At 42.4% G+C, this 19,047-nt stretch overlaps 1 long non-coding RNA gene and 1 pseudogene across 1 annotated transcript; both read right to left on the bottom strand.

The window, feature by feature from the left end:
* Positions 1–240: 240 nt before the first annotated feature.
* On the bottom strand, positions 241–674 carry LOC125541203 (subtilisin-chymotrypsin inhibitor-2A pseudogene; annotated as a pseudogene).
* A 9,362-nt stretch (positions 675–10,036) lies between these two features.
* On the bottom strand, positions 10,037–11,068 carry LOC125536143 (uncharacterized). Its single transcript, XR_007294920.2, has 2 exons — positions 10,829–11,068; positions 10,037–10,474 (listed from the first exon to the last, which is right to left on the bottom strand). It is a non-coding gene; the product is annotated as an uncharacterized LOC125536143 (long non-coding RNA).
* Between the last annotated feature and the right edge of the window lie 7,979 nt (positions 11,069–19,047).

Raw genomic sequence — 19,047 nt, 5'->3', positions numbered from 1 at the left:
GGAAAAAGAGGACGTCTTATACCAAAAGAACCGTTGTGGTTACTCGACTTCTAACCAGGAGCTAGAAGACTGCTCACATCTCTATCCAACCCCCTGATAAGAGCTATCAGAACAAGAAATATGCCCAAAAGATTTGTCCAGGGGAGGGTAAGAAGGTTATGTCTTCCTGCCTCGCTGAACTTATTAGAAATCATACCGTGCATATTATTGGCCCTCAAGAAGAATTCATAGATCATGTCCTAATGCTGAAGTAGATTATATTTCTTGAACAATAAACAGTGGCTCGACAATATTACTGATGCTTACAACTCACATACAAAACAACATTACATAGCACATCCGTACATTTTTCAGACTGTACCCATGCTTATTTATTCGGCCAATTAACTGAACAAAGTGGAGTCTTGCATGGGCCTTTATTCCAGTGATAGGCTAATTAAGCTAGCTTAGCCAATCTTGGGAACCTCCGCCACCGTGTCGACCCAGACGCGAACGCGGTTCAAATCGACGTCTGTTGTCACAAAACTTCCTACCGGGACAATGATGACTTTGAGGTCCGGCCGGTCCGCCTTGATCTTCTCCTCCGCCTCCTTGATCGTGCGTCCGACCAGCTCAGGCCACTCTGTCTTGGCGTCGCATGGCTTGCTCATGTTGGAAAGAAATCGTACAAATGCCTACAAGTAGTAGTGCTTCCTGGTCAGCATCAGCTTAATGAATTTTCAGTTCCCAATTAACTAGGCTTCACTTTTAGCTAGCCACAACTCAATCCAGCAGCTGGTATTCAGCTTAACTTTTTTCCTTTATAAGTTTGCATAAGTACTGGTACTTGTTTGGAGCATGCATGTAAAGGAAACACTTTCTTATAGTAGAACTAAAATCATGACAAGTATTTTTAAATGGAGGGAGTACAAAAAGGAGAGAACATAGTGAATAATATGAAAAGAGAGAAAACAATGGATAATATGAATTTCTGATCATGTTGCTAGAGATGCCCGCGACAAATGACATTCCTAACGGAAGAATAGACAGGATGACAATGATCTTCTCAGAAAAAAGGGGACGAATGACATGGTACTCACCACCAGCTCTATCTAGCTCTATGTGATTTGGTCGTTCCTAGCACTGGCTTGCTTTCTACTTTCCAGATGTCGATTTGGATGAAGTCGCCCTGTATTTATAGGCAATGCTAAATAGATAAAAAAGAGGTGTTTCGAAGCCGTGTCTGTGCAAGCTTCTCACGGCAACCACACACATTCACGTGCATATTCAAGATGTTGCCATTGTCAACATTTCAGGTCCCGCAATCCCGCGCACGTTGATACGTGTAGATATGAAGGTTTGACCAAAACCTTATCATCTTGTAGCAGTGAATACATAAAAATACAACCAACTTGCAAATATATTTGAGACAATGCGACGAAGCAACAACTAAGTGATGGGCACGAGGAGAGAAAGAGAACAACATCACACGCGCACCATCCTCGCCTTGTCGGGGGGGGGGGGGGGGGGGGGTGCAAGATGCGCATCACTACCAGGATTTACCCAATTGCCTACGGTCGTATCTATGCCGACGGGGCCGTCGGCATAGATGGATATATCCCGACGGCCTAGGTCGGGCCGTGGGCGTAGCCAAGCCGTCGGCATATGTTCATCTATGCCGACGAGGGCCGTCGGCATAGTATGACTGTCGGGACCGCTTGAGGTACGCCTACGATGGCCGTCAGCATATCAGCGGTCGTCGGCAAAGCCCGGGCCCGGCTACACGGTTAGCGACGACCGTTTGATGGCGTCGGCCCTACGCCGACAGGTGCTAACGGCGGCCATCGGCATAGCTATGCCGATGACAAAGCCGTCGGCATAGATTTGCTGACATCATCGATCCGCGCCGTGTCCACATCATCGATCCGAGGCCGAGGAGGGCCCGGCGGGTGGCAGAGCTATGCCGACGGCCCTAGCCGTAGGCATAGGCCTGGCCCATGGCCTGTGACACGTCATCGACCCGCGTGCTTCGTCACCTCATCGATCCAGGGCATCGCCGACCCGTGGGTGCAGCTATGTCGTCATAGATTTTGTGCCTATTTTTCCCAATTTTATTTCTTTTTTGTTTCAAAACATAAATGTGTCTTATCTAAACAAAAAACATACCTAAATTATATATCATTTGCCCCCCCCCTCACGGACGTCGCTGCCGCCGTGTCACCGTGGGGGGAAATGGTCAACACGGAGGGAATCTGGTTAGACGGGACTGGGTACCTGGGGAGTAGCTTACACGCCAGGTTTTGTGGTGGGCCCTCCTACGCATGTAGAAGCGTGGTGGCAGGCGCAAGCACCCGGCTATATACCTGCTCTATATCTGATATTTGATATGATTTGAATTGAATTGATTTGAAACAGAAAACAGAACAAAACAAACAAAAACTATGCTGACGGCTTAGCCGTCGGCATAGAGTCCCCGAGAGTTACCAGTGACCGCCACGTGGAGCCTATGCCGACGGCCTAGCCGTCAGCGTAGCTACGGCCCAGGAGTTACAAGTGGCCGCCACGTGGAGCCTTTGCCGACGGCCTAGCCATCGGCATAGTTTTAACATATGCCGCCGTCGACATAGGCGCTACGTGGCGGCCACTAGTAACTCCTGGGCCGTAGCTACACCGACGGCTAGGCCGTCTGCTAGGCTGTCTACTAGGCTGTCGGCATAAGATATGCCGACGGCTAGGCCGTCGGCGTAGCTACGGCCCAGGAGTTGCCAGCGGCCGCCACATGTCGATGCTACGCTGTCGGCATAGATTTGAATCTATGCCGACGGCCTGGCAGCCGCTTATTGGGTCGCTTTGGACGGCGACGCCGTCAGACGCCGTTGGCGTGGAATGTTGCCGGCGGTCTGGGCCGTCGGCATAGATGTACGGACGTCATCGGGGTAGGCATCTATGCCGATGGGCCCCTGGGGTACGCCGACTTGCCGACGGCCCTACGCCGACGGTGGCCGTTGGCATAGGTCTATCGCGATGGGAATCGGGCCTATGCCGATGGCCTGGGCCGTCCACATAGGGGCTCAGTGTGGTAGTGCATGAATGATTCGCCGAAATTTGGAATCCGGCCTAGGAGCGTTGCGCAGCTTCATTTTGCCATTTTGTTCTTGGTTTCTTGGCTGTTAAGGCTAGGAGTTGAAAAACTAGTTGGTTTAGATTGTGATGTCGACATTAGACCGTTTTCTACGTGAGTCGGTGCCACACACCCTACTCTGTAGTTGTCTATTTCAACCAGTCTTCGCCAACAACATCACTTATGCACTAGCCACGACGACTTCTTCATCATTACGTGTGACGAGATCTGATCCACTCTTTAATTATGGTTGCTATGTGTGTGATGTTGTTGAACAAGCCATTTAATTCATCTAGTATGATGGAGATTTACATGTGAATAGTTGCTTTATTTATGAATTCTGGAATTAATCATGAAATTGTGTATTTTTCAACAAATGTTACACCCTAGATGATGAGCTAACACACGCACGCAAGCAACACATGGTAAAGCTGGCAAAAGCAAGTAATAGCACATAGTAAAACTTTGGGAGACGAAGTAAGTGTTGGAGATAAATTGTAGTATGAGGTTCACACTAATCTCTATTGAATAAGGAGACGAATGAACACCCAGTCTGAGGTTCACACTAATCTCTATTGGATAGAAGGAGACGAATGAACACCCTCATGAAAATGAATGTTTCTCGTAGACCCCCAAGAGACTTGGCCAACAAATGTCTCATCTCTCTCTTCACTAGCAGCAGTTCTTCAGGCGAACTTCAAACCCTGACAAATTTTTCGAGAGCACAAGTCCACAACTCGGAAGCTCAGGGTGACGCTTAATATCATCTATCCTCACAACCCCAAGAGTAATAAGATGCACAAGGGATCTAAAGGGGAATCACCTTTCACGCCTTTTGACTTGGTGGACGTATAGACCGGGATCTCTTCTACTCTCGTCACATGAACATATTTAGATACAGAAAAAGCTTAGATACTACTCATGCCTGCCATTTTAATACGGTTGCCCTCTTTTATCACACATTTCTTGACTACCACCAGGCAACCACCACTTTTATTTACTTATTTGGAACTATCACCAATATGAATAGTCAATCATAATCCGTACTAACAAAGTATATCAAATAAATTCTCGTTATATCTGTGTTTAAGGTTGATGACTCAACTAATAAAGTCTTATCAAGATTTTCTTTTTCCCGTTGTGTAAAATACATATCAAGGTAAAATACTTCCATTGAAGACTGACATCCCCTACATTTGTGGGCATCAGAGTCCATCCTATGATTTCGTAGGACCGAGTGTTATGGACTAGAGGTGAGAGGATGAATACTCACATAAAAATTATATCCTCAAATTTTAGCTGGCAAGTAATGAGCATTTGTACTTGGTTTCTTAGGAGAATCTATCCAAACATGTATACAACTATCTATGAGTTCGGAAGGTAAACTTGCAGCAAAACTAGGACTAAGGGAAAAGAGATAGCAAATATAGTTGACACAATGATGTTTTTCCAAGATTCCTATCCTACTCCTCATTGGTGGAGGTTTGGACACAAAGTCCTAAGACCACAAAGGTCTCGACAACATCTCCAACTAAATCTCACTCTGGAGTTAATCTTGCACGAAGAAGGTGCTCATCTAACCTCGAATAAACTCTTGATTCTTCACAGCCTTGAAGGCTCTCAAGTGACTCCTAATCGTCTAAGAGGTGCATATCCTCGAAGACTAAAAAGCAAAGCAAAGTCGGACGAGGTCCTAAAAAGATCTTCAATCAACTCTCTCAAGAACTCATATGATCTCTCTCTCTCTCTCTTACACACACAAACATATGCTTGAAGCAAAGACAAATGGAGTCCGAAGGACAGGTTCAAGAAAGGGAGGAGCTTGATCATCAAGCTCTGAATTTTCTGCCATGAAAACACTCTCATGGTCACACTCAAATTGGCCGACCCACTCAAGAGTTGTGGGGTTCTATTTCTAGAGAAAGCAGAAAACTTAATGTTACACTTGAAAATTTTAACTAGCCCAAGTTTTCATGGTACTACTGGATTAGTTCTAAGTTTGAGCGGTCTCGTGGAAAACAAGATGTTCGTGGAAGTGTGCTGTACTCGGAGGTACTTGGCTATCCAGTAAGACTCTCAAAGAACCAAATATTCAAAGGCATCGGAAGATAGAAAGCTTGGATTTATTAGATCTATACTGAGTCGATAGGCTGAAGCAAACCAAGAGGTTCATAGAAGTGTAGGAAACAGTAAAACTTGGAGGTGCTAGAGCTAATAGAGATGGCATCAACAAAAACATAACTCCAGGGTACTGCACAAAAATCTCCATGGTACACGAGAAAAATATTGGCATCCAAAGAAAATTTAGTGAACTTTGTTCGATCAGCTGAAACATTCATTCCTCACAGAAAAGGTAGTGTCGCATAGGAAATACTCGAAACTACTGAGGAAGCCGAAAACTTAAGAAATTGAGTGGTTGGTGTGAAAAGCTTAGGGATTTGGTTTAGGAACTTGAGATCGAGTTCGGTAGTAGTTAATTTTTATTTGCCCCTCTCGATAGTACAGTTGCCCTTAAACTCAACATGAATTTTTGATCCACTAAAACCCTATAAATCACACACTATGATCTCAAAGGGACAACCATTTGCTAGCACAAAAACTAGCATTCACCAATGATGTTCCACTCAGCAATATAGACACTATAGAAATCAGCTAATTTGTCGTCTGTGGGGCTCTTTGTCGTCAGCATTTCGTCGGGCCTGACGGCAAAGACCACTTTTTGCCATCAGACTTTTTGACGTCAACTACAATTAACAAAGAATGGCTGACAGCAAAATAGACTTTGTCGTCTGTTTTTACTGAAGGCAAAGAAAGACTTTGTCGTCTTTTTTTTACTGACAGCAAAGAGCTCACTTTGTCGTTTGTTTTTTACTGACGACAAAGAAAGACGTTGTCATCTGTTTTTTAGGCTGTCAGCAAAGAGAAAGCACATCTCGCAGATAGATCATGTGGATCGATGATGTGGCAGGGGCAGCCACCCCCACCACGCACATGCCTGACCCTCCTCTCTCTCCTTTCTTTATTTCTCTCCCGAGCCTCCTCTCTATCTCCTTCCTTTCTCTGGCTTGAGCTCGAGGGGAAGCCGGCGAGCGGGGTTGAACGATTGTGAGGGCGGCCGATGCGTATGCCACGACGATGGTGGCGGCCTTGCGGGTTAGGGTGAAGACGACATCGACAGCACAGGCGAGCGGGGCCACACAGCGCGGAGACGGTGGTCGACACGGATTTCACGGTGACGACGGCCTCCTCGCGGGTGAGGGTGGGGACGACATCGGTGACACGGGAAAGCGGGGCCACACATTGCCAAGATGACGACCGGAGTGGACGCTGCCGTGATGGCGGCCTCCTCGTGGGTGAGGGCGGAGACAGCATCGGCGGCGCGAGTGAGCAGAGCCGGGCGGTAGCAAGTGCGGCCAAGGCGGAGGCCGTGGCGACGGCGACCTCCTCGTGGGTGAGGGCAGAGGCATCGAGCGACCCTACAGCAAGGGCGTGGGCCGTGGAAGTGATGACAATGAGCGTCACGGCGGCGCCGGCCGATGGAGCTACGGGCAGCTGGTTCTTCTTAATATTTACCAATCTCTTTGCCGTCTGTGAATATTTGGCTGATGGCAAAGATATACTTTAGTTGACGGCAAAGACTTTGCCGTCTGTGGATATTCGGCTGACGGCAAAGTAGCTCTTCGCCGATTTCTAGCTGATGGCAAATTCTTTGTTGTCTGTTTTCAGGCCTTTGTCGCCTTTGTGTGGCTGATGGTAAATTAGCCGATTCCAGTAAACAAAGTTCCTGAATAGTTTTGATAAAACATTTGTCCTCTTAATTATTTGTCATTAATCACCAAAATTAATGGGGCTTAAGACGCACTATTATATATCATGTTAGACTAAGTGTGCACGATTGGCCTCCTTTACCTCATGTCATGGAAATTGAGTCTGGAGCTTATACTTTTGTTACTTAATCCCCTGGTTACTTGGTTCAATCCCTTCAAAAATACTGTACATTTAAGGATGGCTATTTTTCGCCTTATGCACTTGATGATTGTGGAGTTGCGGAGAGCATTCGGTTTTGTCGGCGCACCTAGTTGTGCCATATGGATAAGGTGATCTATCAAGCAAATAACCTTACTTGGAAAGGGATATGTAAGGTAACCCCTTTTCAACCTCTACCCCTAACTCTTCTGTCATGTATGCGATAAGAAACGTATGCTTAAAGCTTCTTTGATGGTTATTAACATTCTCTTTGATGATTTTCCTTTGTGAGGTATGTTAAATGATTTGAATCTGCTTGGGATGGGCTAGCTACTAAAATTGTAACTAACCATGTGAAAGATTACATCCTTTATATTAGAAAACCATAATGGCGATAAAACTCCCTTAAATTTGTGTGCGTCTCTTCCCAAGAAAATGACAATACAAAGAATGAACAACCTTTTATTCTTGTCGAGTCTAGGAAAAAGAGGACGTCTTATACCAACAGGATTGTTGTGGTTACTCGACTTATAACCAAGAGCCAAATGACTGCTGACATCTCTATCCAACTTCCTGATTGAGCATTTGAGCTATCAAAACAAGAAATATGCCCAATAGATTTGAATGATAGGTCTATTCTGGAACTACAGGGAAGGTAACAAGGTTATGTCTTCATGCCTCATTGAACTTATTAGAAAATCGTACCCTGCATGCATGGCCTTCAAGAAGAATTCACAGCTGGACCCGGGGTTGGGATGGTGTCCTCTTCGGCTGGCCTCGGGGCCACCCTTGTGGTGCACGATGACGCTCTTCAAGGATCTGACCCCGGGATGACGCAAGGTGTAGACGGCGGCCCGTAGGGTCGTTGCGTTGAGCATGTGGGGCTGCGGCGATGTGCTGGCCTTCCACGTGTGCGGTGTTGGCTGACATCGCTGCGATCTTTGGTTGGTGGTGGTGATATAGATCAGATCTGCCAGATGGTGGTGACTATAGATTGCCCTGCAAGGACTTCCTATGGATCCACGACAGCGGAGGTCATCGAAAAGACTTCGGGAGGTTTTATCTCTTGATCTGGTGGATGACTTCAGTGATACGGTACAAATTACGGATGATGACTTGACGCAAAGGGTAAGTTGTAGAGTGGTGGCGATCAATTGTAGCTGTTGGGATTGCGGAAAGCGGGGGCGACGACACTTGTATGACTTGGATGGTGGTGTTGCGTGCACTAGGTCTCGAGCTCCGGGGTGAGAACCTAGGTCAGACCCGAGTGGTTACACCTGGCAATGGCGATGATTTTTTACGTCGTTACCTTGTTGAGGCATTGCTCGGTTTGCTTGGACTGATTCTTCATGGTGAAAATTTAGATTCTGGCTTTTGTGGTTAGATCCGATGACGACGGTGCTTGAGTGTCGCTCCCTTCCTGAAGATGTTGCTATTGAAGATTCTTGTTATCATTGTGGTGTCAATGGTTTGTGCGGATATGGTCTCAATTGTAGTTTGTCGATCACCGATCTGATCGTTTTGGGTTTTTTTTCTTTTTTTTTCCTTGCCGACACATAGCCTTTGGTCTTATGACTTTGCTAGTTGTCGGTGTGCGTGTGTGTTGGATTGGCTATGTGCATCCTAGTTATGCAAACGCCGGGTGTGTGCTCATTGTGTTATGTATTCTCTTGATGCTCAATTTTGAGCCAATAAAATTCATCCTTTGTCGAAGAAAAAAGAGTGAATTCGGGTTTTTACCCCCTATTTTGACTTTTTTGACACTAATTACCCCATTTAGCGGGATTTCATCCGTTTTACCCTATTTAGCACAAGTGTTGCCACAATTTACCCTCTTTTAAATTTTGCGTGCGTTCTGACCTACGGGTCACAATTTGTCAGGTCTAGCTGGCATGCCACGTCAACGGGTTTTTTCTGTCTATTTTTCTCCCTACTAAACTCATTTCCGGTTTGAAGTATTCTGATGGGACGATTGTACTTGATCAGCATGTCATATTACCATTGAATAAATTATAGGAGAAATTGTTACCAATATAATCTAAAATCATGTATGCTTTTCTTCAGTTATCATATATGGCTTTAAGTATGGATGGTTCTGTAGATTAGATTAAAGTGGTGTAAATATACTACTTTATTAACTCTGATGCACCTACATATCTAAATATCTAGGTAGCAAATATGTTGACTGAAGAGTATGTGTTGTTACTTGCTAGCTGTAAAGGAAGTTTGGATCTTTGTATCTTATGATGCATGCTGAAACGTGTTCGTTCACCGTATTAGAGTATATTATGATTGCAGCCACTAATTCATTTTTCTTTTTCTTGCACAAAGCGGATGGCAACGGAGATGTAGAGTGTTAGGCATATTTTACATGTCCGTGGATACAAGAATCTAGAGCCAGAGATGATTGAGAGGTATTTCATTATTTATTTTGATATAAAGGAGAAGATGAAGGAATTGGGTTCCAACCCTTGGGACAACGCTAATTATCAGAAGAAGGGGGCCAACGGGAACTCCATGATTGAGTTAACAGATGATGCAGGCATGGTGAACATGCTAGAGGAACTTGATGCTTATAAGAAAATTAATTTGAATGTTAATTGGGGGAGAGCAACACAAACGAGAAGCCATGGGAGACGAGCGTGGCGCGCGGCCGACTTGGACGTTGGACGTGCCGCGAGCGACCTCCATCGGCTGAGCCGGTCAGAAGAAGCGGCGCTGCCCAGTTCAGCAGTGAGAAAAATAGCCAGGAAAAACCACTGACGTGGCATGCCAGCTGGACCCGACAATTGTGACCCACCAGTCAGAATGCTCAAAAAAATTAAACGGGGTAAACTGTGGCAACATTTTTGCTAAATGGGGTAAAATGGATGAAATCTTGCTAAATGGGGTAATTAGTGTCAAAAATGTCAAAATAGGGGGTAAAAACCGGAATTCACTCAAGAAAAAAAAAAGAATTCACAGAGCATGTCCTAATGCCAAAGTAGATTATATCTCTTAAACAATAACCAGTGGCTCCACAATATTACTCATGCTTACAACTCACAACAGAACAACATGACATAGTACATCCATACATTTTTCAGACCGTGCCCATGCTTATTTATTCGGTCGATTAACTAGACGATGTGGAGACCTGCACGGGCCAGTATTCCTGTAGGCTAATTAAAAGCAGCTTAGCCAATCCGGGGAACCTCCGCCACCGTGTCGACCCAGACGCGGACGCGGTTCTCATTGAACTCACCCGTCACATTAGTTCCTACTGGGACAACATCCACGGTGAGGTCCGGTCGGTCCGCCTTGATCTTCTCCTCCGCCTCCTTGATCGTCCGGCCGACCAGCTCAGGCCACTCCGTCTTGGGGCCGTCGCATGGCGTGCTCATGTTGGAAACGAAATTGGACAAACGCCTGCAAGTAGTAGTGCTTCCTGGTCAACATCAGCGAAATGAATTTTCAGTTCCCACTTAAGTAGGCTTCACTTTTAGCTAAGCCACAACTCAATCCAGCAGTTGGTCTTCAGCTTAATTTTTCCTTTATAAGTTTGTAAGTAGTACTCCTAGTTTGGAGCATGTAAAAGAAACACTTTCTAAGTACAAAAAAAGAGAAAATAGTGAATAACATGGAAAGAGAGAAGACAATGGATACTATGAATTTCTGATCATGCTGCTAGAGATGCCTGCGATAAATGGCATTCTAAACCGAAGAATAGATAGAATAACAAAGATCTGCTCAAAAAATAGTGAGGAAAGACATGGTACTCACCAGCCGCTCTATGTACCTCTATGTGATTTGGTCTTTTCTAGCACTGGCTTGCTTTCCAGATGTAGATGTCTGGATGAATCTGCCCTGTATTTATAGGCAATGCTCTTTGTCGAAAAAAAATTATAGCCAATGCTAAATAAATAATAGAGAGATGTTTCGAAGCCGTGTCTGTGCAAGCTTCTCACGGCAACCACACACATTCAAGTGCATGTTGAGATGTTGTTATTGTCAACATTTCAGGCCCCGCAAGCCTGCGCACGTTGATACGTGTAGATGTGAGGTTTGACCAAAACCTTATCATCTTTCTGTCAAAAAAAACTTATCATATTGTAGTGATGACTAGATACAAATGCAGCTAGGTCACAAAGATAACTGAGACATTGCAGGAGCAACAAACGAGTAACGAACCTTTTTCTAATGTGATGCTAAATTGCGGGTCAAGGTGTACCATATGGTTAGGACGTGATAACTTGCGGACAAGTAATAAATGAAGTTTGGAGGAGCTGATACGGTGAAAATGTATCTATTTTTCTAGCCACTTTGTGTATAATTTCACGTATAACTTTACCCTCATAAGTAAAGACTATTGTTACTAGCACTGCTTTTGGCAGAAACCCAAAATTGTGTATGTGAATGTGTAGGAATTTAAGCCTAGAGAAAATAATATAAAAATATATTCCAGGGTTTCAGAAGAAAAATAATGGCACACAAAAGAAAACTTGGGAGGGTCCACACTTGGGGCTCTCACACTCGTGCCGTCCATCTAGGGCCTGGGTGTGGGTATGTTGCCCCTAGGTGTGCCTCATGAAGCTCCCGTTATGATCATATAAGGGGTTCCACCGAAAACCCTCAAGAATTATTATTTTTGCTCATCTTTCTTCCATGGAGAGAGCCGATGTATCTATTGATCATCATTTTGGGGGCAGATCAGATTGCCTTCTGCTTTGTCCCGGAGGCCTCCTCTCCATAGTCATTGGCACCATGTCTTCCTCCATTGCCGCTATCAGTTTTTCTATTCATGTGTGAGCGATTTGGGTAGGCATATGAGATGGATGGGAATTGGGTGTTTCCAATCATGTAATAGTGTTCTTTTAGCCGATGTAATAGTGTTGTGATGTTATATTAGTGGTTCTAGTTATGTTATTGTCATTGACTATTGTTTTTTGCAACTTTGTTGTGTGTAATATTTTGAATAGGGCCCAAAAGTAGCAACATTTCGAATATGAATCATATATGTTATCATCATGTTTATGTGTTTAGAATATTCCTACAAGCTGTTTCACCTTTATATCTCCAAACAGGTGGGGTAATACCTGATGCACTCGGGTGCTGGTATTAATTACAGAAAAATTCAAAAAAATCCCGAAACTATTTTTCAAACAAAGTTGACCTACCTTTGTATCCATATAAAAGGTTTAGCACATGAATAAACTTCCACCGACCTCAGGCCAAAATAACAAATTTCCTAGTACAAAACTAATGAACAGTAACTTGCATATAGTCTTGATTTTGGTTTTCATAGAATTCGCTGGAGGTATTTCTTCACGGAATTTTTTTATACGGGTACAACACTTGGTCATGTATGTTTCCAGAATTTTCATTTCTTCCTTTATTTTTGAATTACTAAATTAGTTTTGTATGTCAGATGCACCAACACCCAAGTGCCACAAGTTCGGACTCCAAACAGGTGCCCCTAAGAGCAACATACCATAATATCAGGGGTGTGGACTATAATTTGTGGATCAAATGTGTCCATTCAGTGTTATAGTGTTGCTTCAATGGTTTCGAGAAATGACCATCGTAATACACTATATATTCACAGTGACTTGCATGGGTCGGATAAAAGATGGATGATACCTATATAAGTACATCTTATAACGTTAGGAACACATGCCTACGTAGGCAAAAGAACATGTATTTAGAATTACTTGCTCAACTAAATATACACACTATCATATGAGTGATATATCATCCATATGATGTCCCAAATTCGTCGCATTTTAATATCCTCAGCTTGCTTTTACTAGTTTTGGCTACCATTTATAGTCATCACTTTTATTTATTTGTTGGCAACAATCACCAATATCCTTGCACAACATCCAATGCCTTGATGCAACGAAGCCTTGAGGTCGCGATACCTCTTTCCTTCGTCAGCTCGAAGCCGCACAGACCCTTGAGCTTGTGGTGCTTCTTATCCCCATCACCTTAATGTCGTATGAAACCTCAATACCACGACGTTGCTCGCCTTCACTAAATTGAAGTCGTGTGAATCCTCGACAGTGCAACGCCGTCCGCCTCCATCACCTCAACTCCAAAATATAGCCTCGGAGCCGCGAAATCATGATTCGTCTCAAATGTATCTATAATATTTGTCAAGTTTGTGCTACTTTTATATCATTTATACATAGTTTTGCCACTTCTTTAAAGAATTTTATTGGATTAACCTATTAATATAGTGTCCAGTATCAATTGTTGCTTTCATGTTTTTGAAAATTTCAAAATTATTAGTTTCCAAGAACTAAAGTATACAATAAAATATGTTTCAAAGATTCAACACTATAAGGCCACTAGGGGCCGTAGAGATGTCGAGGGAGGCCAGGGGCCCCAAGCGTGTGGGCCACAGGGCCAGACCCCTAGTCGCGCCATATGGTTGTATGCCCTTTGGTGATCATCTCCTCGAATGTTGGTCCCCTGGATCTATATATACCCAAAACCCTATATTTTTTGAGAATTTTTACGCCGCCGCTTGGATGCATTTCAAGGTGATCCAATCTGGAATCCTTTCCGGTACTCTGCTGGAGGGGAAAATTGATGTCGGGACCATCTACATCAGCCTTGTTGCTCCAATGATCATGTGTGAGTAGTCCTCCTAGGACTATGAGTCCATAACAATAGATATGTGACATCTCCTCTCCCTTGTTTCTTTATACAAAGATCACATGAGATGCCCTACATGATTATGATCCATCCGATGTAATTCATGGCATGTTTATTGTGGTGTGATGAATTGTCATTTTTATCAGATATTTGAGATCTTTGATGCGTGATCTATATACGTACATGTTCTCCGATCTATTAGTCTTGCACTATCCATGTTTCAATGAATGATCTCCAAGAGGGAGTTGTGTATGCTACACGAGTTTAACCTTGTACGTAATCTATCTTAGTGACAGGAAAAAGAAGAAAAGGCATGTACTGTGTTATTGACACTAAGCATAAAAAGATAGTTGCGTAGTTATCTCATTGATCAATGGGAGGTAAAGAGAATACAATATCAACATTATTTCACCTTGCTGAATGTAATACTCTAGTTTACTTAATATTTTGAGATGTATGAGGAGTATTCGATATAGATGCAGTTGGTTAATGGTCTACGTACATAAGAGTGTAATGCCTATATGCAATCATGACATGTATGATTACTCATAAACACCGCAATTTAATCAATATGTAATTGCAATTTGTTCACCTCACCTTTGATGCTTTAGGGGAGATACCACTAGTGAAATTATGGACCCAGACCCTTTATTCCTCAGAACTTTGTTTTCTATTATTTTACAATCCAAACTTTTACTTTCATCAATTAAAACATTAGTTGAACCACAAAATACATTAATGCTTGTAACTAGCAAAGATAGTGGAATCGACAACCTCACTAGTCTAAGTTGGGGACCAACAGAAGTTTTCTAGTTGTGTGTGCGCGCACTGATAATTGACTCATTAAAGAACTCCACAGATTTATACATTGGTTCTTAACTGAGGGAAACTCGCTTCATGCTATAAACCCTAGCTTTTTGGTACTGATATCCTTTATTTTGTGGACGGAGTTTGTTGGGCCCCGAAGTGCAAGGGTTTGTAGAATGCAGTAAGTTTTCCCCATTTGAGAATCAAGGTATCAATCTGCAAAGTCTTGGTTTGCAGTCAGTGATCGATACATACACACAAATAAGACCACTTCACTTTGTCTGCAACACTCCACTAGTGCAGAAAAGCCTACCTATGGCATGATAAAATTGGCCTTGCTGGCATTGAGTTCCAACGCCACCAATACGGCACTAGTGACAAAATTTACTGGTGGCACTGAAGCACACGTCAGCAGTATTTTACATATTGATGGCGTGCCACGTGACTATACCTGGCCAAAACTCGAGCCGGGCCGGGCTTCGGCCCGGGCCTAGCCAAGCCTGAGTCAAAAAACCCAGGCCCAAGCCCGGCCCGGCCCGACCATCGGGCCTAGTTTTTAGGCCCGAGCCTGGCCCGAAAACATAAAAGCCTGACGGGCCTCAAGCATCGGGCCGGGCCTCTTCAAGAAATTGCAAAAATGACGGGCCTGAGCCCGGCCTGACCTTCGGGCTCAAAATCTAGGCCCGAGCCCGGCCCAGGAGCAGCGTCGGGCCGGGCCGGGCCGGGTCGGGCTTTTTGGGGCCGGGCTTCCCATGGCCAGGACTACACGTGACCAATTCTAGTAGTAAGTGTATGTTACCATTGACGTGCCTCGTTGGCCCGACGATAGCAAATTAATTTTTTGCTTATAAAAAATATTGTATGCAGCTATATAACCTATCGACTAATTTAAGATATACTACTGCATCAACTAGTTCAACTCCACAAACTAGATAGGTACACATCAACTTAACTAGTTCAACTTCACAAAAGTTAGTAGTTCAAGAACTAAACTAGTTCAACTTCACAAACCGTTCAACAACCAAACGACATCATCCATAGCTAGCCTAGGTGGTCGATCACATTTCTTGATCAAGGATTAACTTCAACTAATGAATCTTGTATCTATTGTTCTCTCCCTCTTCTTTGAAATGAGATTTCTCCATCTTGAGCTCATCCCTCTCGGCCCTGAGGAGCTTTCTCTCATTCTTAAGCTTATCCCTCTCCTTGATCAGCTGATTCCTCTGGTCCCTCAGCCTAAGAGTCTTGTCGAAGAGATCAGCCTTCTTGTCGATCAGCTGATCCCTCTTGACCTTCAGCGAGGCATTCACCTCCTTTAGGGCCTTGATGGTACTTTCATGAGGCTCTATGAGCTAGCGGTTGAGCATGTCCACATCATATATCTTCTCCTCGATGGGTATCAGATCAAATACGTAACCCTACCAGGTCAAATGTTTGAAATCGTTATATATGCATGTGTGTTTGCAATCATCATGAACAGTTAGATACATGCATGTGTTTGCAAAGATCATGGATGTGTTTGGAATCTTACCTGGTTAGTGCCTCCTTCGCCTCGATTTGCATACGCCGCGAAGTTGCTAGAAGACTGGTAGTGGCTGTTGTAGGAACTCATTAGCGCCAACTACAAAATAATACCAAGTCAGCCATGACAACTATAGCTAGGACCAACTGAACTATGACAACATATGACAATTGAACTATGAAGTTTAGTACCTATTCATGTCATTATATCGCGGCATTTTACAATTGAACTATATAAGAAAACATATGACAATTGAACTATCAAGTTTAGACCTATTCATGTCACTATGCAATGCAGAAATTCAACTCCAACTCATAACCTAAACCTTTGAACAAGGTTATGAAAACCAGCTTGCCATATCTGAATAGTAAGTAACAATTTATACCTAACAACAAAGGGGCTATTGCTTTTGGTGGTGCATCATCGAAATTGCCCTTAAAGTTGCAAAATATTACTGACTCATGCCATCGACAAGTGATAAAAAACATTTCACACAGGGGAATCCCTGCCTGGGCCGGCCCATGCAGTAGGAACCTTCTATACTTCGCTTTGCGCGCTAGGAGAAGACACAACGCGCCTATTTGCCCGGCCCATGTCCAGGCGGCCTGTTTTTAAAATTACATTTTTTGTTTTTTTTTCCTTTTTTGTCTTTGTTTTTTCTATTTTAAATAATTTGGGACTTCAAAAAAATTCAGAAAATTAAAAAAATGAGAAATTCAAAATAAATGTTTTAGAATTCCTAAATTTTTGTACATTCCGAAAATGTTCATGATTTTTAAAAAATGTTCGCGTATTCAGAAAATATTCACAATTCTGAAACAAATGTTCGGGATATCAAAAAATGTTCATGATTTTTGGAAAAAAATCGTGTATTAAAAAATGCTAACGAAGTTGAACAAAATTTCGCCAACTCAAAAAATGTTCATGAATTAAAAAATATCCTAAATATTTAAAAACTGTTCATGACTTACAAGATAGTTTATTGGTTCATAAAATGTTCACTGTTTCAAAAAATAATCATGCATTTAAAAGATGTTTATTAAATCTAAAAAATGTTTGTAAGTTTCAAAACTTGTTCCACCAAACAGTTTCCAAAAAAATGTTCGCCTATTCAAGAAAAATATTTTAAAAAGTATTCAAATTTTTTATAAAAATATTTGCAAATATTATAAAATGTTCATGATTTTAAAAAATATTCAAAAATCTGTTAAAAATTACCGAATTTGAATTATTTTTTTTACAATTTCAGGTGTGTTCACAAGTTTAAAAAATGTTCATGATTTTGAAAATTTGTTTACGATTTCATGAAAATGAGAGCGATAGTGTATCTCGCTGATGCAGCAAAATGTGTCGATGGCCATTGGAGATTATAATTTTTTTCATTCTATAAACATAAGCCCTAGTTTTTTTGGCTAAAATATTTAATTACTACTAAAACACACTTTAATAAATTAAGAATATATGATTAAAAATAAAATTAATTCTAAAAAATAGACCCCACATCATATAGTGTTGACATGGTAACACATGACACACCACAACTAACATAACAGTGTTGGTGTTCCATGTTATGCCACGCTACCACTATATGGCGCCTTGTACCAACTGTGAGTCCCACCTACAAGTGGCGTTCACTATTTTCGAACGCCACCACTATGGTTTTAGTAATGTCGTACCAAATATGCCAATGCCGGCACTATTTGAAAAATATAGTGATGGCGTTGATTGAAAATAGTGTGTCACCAACTAAAGTTGTGGCTAGCCATTTCTCTACTAGTGCTTCTAGTAAGGGTATCCACCTGACTAGTCCTTCTATTTATAAGTAATGTATTTTGTGGTTGAAAGTGGTGGTTGCAAGAAAGTAAACGAAACGGATCAGTGTGTAAACAATAAGAAAAAGGGTTGATCGAGGTTGTGAACTTGTGATCACAAGGAATAATGCACTGGGATCCATAAATTCACTGGGGTATCTCACAACCATTAACCATTGACTTTCAGAAAAAAAAAATGAAATATTCTGAAAACAAGAATTCAAAAACGAATGCTCATCGATTCGAAAAATATTCATGAGGTAAAAAAACCATGAACGCATAAATGTTCACGAGTTCGGAAAAAAATCATGAATTTGAAAAAAATGCATTAAAAAACCTGGATTTGAAAAAAAATAGTTCATTAAAAAAGGTTCACGGATTTGAAAAATGTCGGTGAATTTGAAATAATTCATGGTTTTGAAAAACAAGGTTTGTGATTTTATAAAAATCACAAACTTATAAAGTTTGCAAATTTAAAAATGACTCATGAATTCAGAAATGAAAATTAAAAATGAAAATGAAAAAAACGAAGAGAAAAACCGAAGAAACCCATATAGAAAAAATGATAGAAAGTAGCTCAGACTGGAAGTTTCCAAAAGCTTCCCAAAACAGGCCTGGGAAGACTGAAGCTGTCGTTTAGAGACTCTTAATAGGCCGGCCCAAGAAGAATCAAAGCGAAGGAAGGAGGGTGTGCGACAGTTGCAAAAACACCTGTAACAGTTTCTCAAGAAAAAATCGCCTGTAACTTTTTTTTTTGCGATAGAAAGAGTCTTATTCCATATGCATAGGGTTACAATCAAGAGGCATCAAATCCTCGATACAAAGAAGGCTTCTCCCTAGCCATACAGCAAACTCCGTACGACTATACAAAGCCAACTGATGTGCTACCCTGTTTTGCTCACGCTTGATTTTTGATGGAACAAACTCCCGAGTCTCCATATGATGCTTCATCGACTGCAACTAGCAGTACAAATGTCCATCTACACTCGTCTATATAAACGAACGCACCCTACCACTACGAGCACCTTCGAGATACTGAGACAACATCATATATTGAGATTGACGAAGTCACCGCAGACGCCTCGGAGAAATACAATATGTATTTAAGGCACTAAAAATGCACTTTATTTTTAGCATGGTACAAACACAGGTGCTCATCATATACACGCAGATAAACATAGTTGAAGATGACTCCTTAGTCC

The sequence above is a fragment of the Triticum urartu genome, chromosome 2A (genome assembly GCF_056163025.1).
Source record: "Triticum urartu cultivar PI428250 chromosome 2A, HENAU_Tu73, whole genome shotgun sequence".
In the NCBI taxonomy this organism is placed as follows: Eukaryota; Viridiplantae; Streptophyta; class Magnoliopsida; order Poales; family Poaceae; genus Triticum; species Triticum urartu.
This window is presented reverse-complemented; position numbering and strand designations above follow the sequence as displayed.